The sequence below is a fragment of the Nannospalax galili genome, unplaced genomic scaffold (genome assembly GCF_000622305.1).
Source record: "Nannospalax galili isolate Female #2095 unplaced genomic scaffold, S.galili_v1.0 scaffold600, whole genome shotgun sequence".
Taxonomy (NCBI): domain Eukaryota; kingdom Metazoa; phylum Chordata; class Mammalia; order Rodentia; family Spalacidae; genus Nannospalax; species Nannospalax galili.
Window position 1 is genome coordinate 5647885 of NW_008348789.1, and position 4132 is coordinate 5652016.

The window sequence follows — 4132 nt, forward strand, 5'->3', positions numbered from 1 at the left end:
ACCCATCTTTTTGTTGTCTGCAAGAAACTCATCTCACTTTCAAGGACAGGCACTATCTTAAGGTGAAAGGATGGAAAAATTATACCAAGCAAATGGTACTAAGAAAAAAGCAGGTGTTACAATGCTAATATCTGATAAAACAGACTTTAATCTAAAACTAATCAGAAGCAATAAAGAGGGACACTTCATTCTGATCAAAGGAACAATAAACCATGAAGATATTGCAATTATTAACATATATTCACCAAACTCTGGTGCACCAAATTTCATCAAAATAATACTACAGGACTTTAAGACCCAGATTAATACCAACTCACTAGTATTAGGGGGCTTCAATACCCCACTGTCTCCATTAAATAATTCAACAGGGCAGAGAGTTAACAGAGAGACCTATGAATTAAACAATACCGTATATTAAATGGACCTAAGAGACATCTACTGAGTATTCCACTGAAGTACCAAAGGATATACGTACTATTCAGCACCCCATGAAACTTTCTCCAAAAATCGAACATATACTGGGGCACAAAACAAACCAACAAATACAAAAAGATTGAAATAATTCCAGGCATTCTATCAGACCACACTGCAGTAATGCTTAAAATCAACACCGAAAGAAGCCCTAGTCACCACATGAACACATGGATATTAAACAACACACTCCTGATTGATGAATGGATCAAAAAATTAAGAAAGAATTAAAAGTGTTCCTGGCAATAATTGAAAAGGACAATTTAACATAACAAAACCTCTGGCACATGTTGAAAGCTGTCCTTAGAGGGAAATTTATAGCTCTAAGTGCCTACATTAAAAAAGTTGGAAAAAAACACAAATAAATAACCTAACATTGCAACTCAAGACACTTGAAAAACAACAACAATTGAAACCCAAACCCAGCAGACAAGAAGAAATAACAAATATCAGGGAAGAAATTAATGAAATCAAACAAACAAAAAAACAATACAGAGAATCAATGAATCCAAAAGCTGGTTCTTTGAAAAAATAAACAAGATTGACAGACCCCTAGCCCAGTTAATCAAAAGAAAGAAAGAGCACCTCCAAATCAACAAAATCAAAAGAAAGGGGAAACATGCAGAAAAATGCATAACAGTATGAGAGAATACTGTAAAAACCTATATGCTTCCAAATTTGAAAACCTAAAAGAAATGGGTGGATATCTAATGGCATGAGAACCATCAAAACTAAACCAAGAAGAGATTAAGAGCTTAAACAGACCCATAACAGAAAAAGAAATTGAAACAATAATACAAAACCTCCTGACTTAAAAAAACCCAGGACCAGATGGATTTACAGTGGAATTCTATCAGACAATTAAAGAATATATACATCCAATACTACTTAATTTATTCAAAAAGACAGAAATGGAGGGAGAACTTCCAAATTCCTTCTGTGAAGCCAGCATCACTCTAATACTAAGGCCAGGTAAAGATATAACCAAAAAAGAAAACTGTGGACTCATATTCTTAATGAAAATAGATGCAAAAATTCTCAACAAGATACATGCAAACCACATACAGACATACATCAAAAAGATCATCCACCATGATCCAGTTGGTTTTATCCAAGATATGCAGGGATGGTTCAATATACATAAGTCAATAATTGTCATAAATCAGGTGAATGGGCTCAAAGGTAAGTACCACATGCTTATCTCCATAGATGAAGAGAAGGACTATGAAAAATTTCAACAAGCGCTTATGTTCAAAGTCTTAGAGGGAATTGTGCTGGAGGGAACATACATAATTAAAGCCATATATAACAAACCCACAACCAACATCATTCTAAATGAAGAACACCTGGAATCATTCACATTGAAATCAGGAACCAGACAAGGTTGTCCACTATCTCCACTTCTCTTTAACAGAGTGCTTGAAACTCTTGCAAGAGCAATAAGACAAGAGCAGGAAATGAAAGGAGTAATAATTGGAAAAGAAGAGAAAAAGTATCCCCTTTTGAAGATGATATGATATCTAAGAGATGCTAAAAATTCCACGAGAAAACTCCTAGAAGTTATTAACACGTACAGTAAAGTGGCAGGTTACAAAATTAATCTACAAAAGTTTGTAGCCTTTCTATATACGAATAACAAGCAAGCGGAGAAAAAGCACATGGAAACACTCCTCTTCACAATAGCTGCAAAAAAATAAAATATCTTGGAATAATCCTGACCAAAGACATGAAGGAGCTTTACAATGAAAATTTTAAATCTTTAAAGAAAGAAATCGAGGAGAACATCAGAAGATGGAAGGACCTCCCATGCTCAACTAATACCTTCCCATTAATTGGAAAAATTAATATTGGGAAAATGACTACCTTATCAAAAGTCATTTATAGATTCAATGCAATGCCAATCAAAATCCCCATGACATTTTTCACAGATTTGGAAAATACCATCCTAAGATTCATACGGAAGCACAAAAAATATCAATCAAAATCCCCATGACATTTTTCACAGAATTGAAAAAAAACCCTAAGATTCATATGGAAGGACAAAAGACCTTGGATAGCCAAAGCAACCCCAAGCACTAAAAGCAATACCAGGGGATTACTATACCAGATTTTAAGCTGAATTACAGAGCTATAGTCATAAAAAGAACATGGTACTGGCAGATCAATAGACCCATAGATCAATGGAACAAAATTGAAGACCTAAATATGAGTACATGCAATTTCAGCCTCCTGATATTTGACAAAGTGCCAAGAGGAAAGACACTTTCACTGGAGGAAAGACAGCAAGTTCAGCAAATGGTGCTGGCAAAAGTGGATTTCCACCTGCAAAAGAATGAAAATAGATCCCTATTTTCCACCTTGCACAAAAATCAATTACAAATGGATAAAAGACCTCAATGTAAAGCCTGAAATTCTGAAACTGTTAGAAGAAAACATTGGCAAAAACGTACAAGATATATGTTTAAGAAAGGATTTTCTAAACTGGACATCAGCTGCTCAGGAAACAAGGTCAACAATCAACAAATGGGGCCTCATTAAACTACAAAGCTTCTGTACCTCAAAGGAAACAATCAGGAAAGTGAAGGGAAAACCCACAGAATGGGAGAAAATCCTCACCAGTGACACATCTGACAGAGGTTAAACATCCAGAATATATGACAAAATTAAAAAAAAAACAGAGAATCAAGACAGGAAGTAACCCAATTAAAAGATGAGCTAAGGAGCTGAACAGAGAGTTCTCAAAGAAGAAGTGAAGATGGTTAAGAAGCATCTTGAAAGTTATTCAACATCACTAGTAATTAGGGAAATGAAAATTAAAACCACTTTAATATTTCATCTTTACCACACTCAGACTGGCTAAGATCAAGAGAATAAATGATACCAAAAGTTGGGCAGGATGTGAGGAAAGGGGAACACTCATCTACTGCTGATCAGGCTGCAAACTTGTTCAACCCCTATGGAAAGCAGTCTGGAGTTCTATTAAAAAACTACAAACGAACCTACAATTTGACCCAGTGTTACCACTCCTTAGCATATACCCAAAGAGCTCATCCTATTGCAGAGACACTTGTGTATCCATGTTTGTTGCTGCTCTTTTCATAATAGCTAAGAAATGGAAGCAACCTAAATGTCCCCCGACTGATGAATGGCTAATGAAAATGTGGTTCATTTACACAATGGAGTTATACTCAGCAGCTAAAAAAGATCAAGTCATGAAATGTGCAGGTAAATGGCTGGAACTAGAAACTGTTATACTAAGTGAAGTAACGTAGACTGATAAAAAAATTGACATATGTTCTCCCTCATATATGGATCCTAGAACCATATCCTGATAAGTGAGTATGTATCCAGGCATAACTACAGGAACCAGGATAATGTGGTTCATTTGTATGATGGAGTTTTACTCAGCGGTAACAAAGATCAAGTCATGAAATGTGCAGGTAAATGGCTCGAACTAGAAACTGTTATACTAAGTGAAGTAACATAGACTGATAAAAAAAAATTGACATATGTTCTCCCTCATATATGGATCCTAGAACCATATCCTGATAAGTGAGTATGTATCCAGACATAACTACAGGAACCAGGATAATGGAAAGGAAACAGGGAGGTAAAGGAAAAGAAAGAACCTGAAAGAGAAGAACAGTAGGAAACAGGCCTT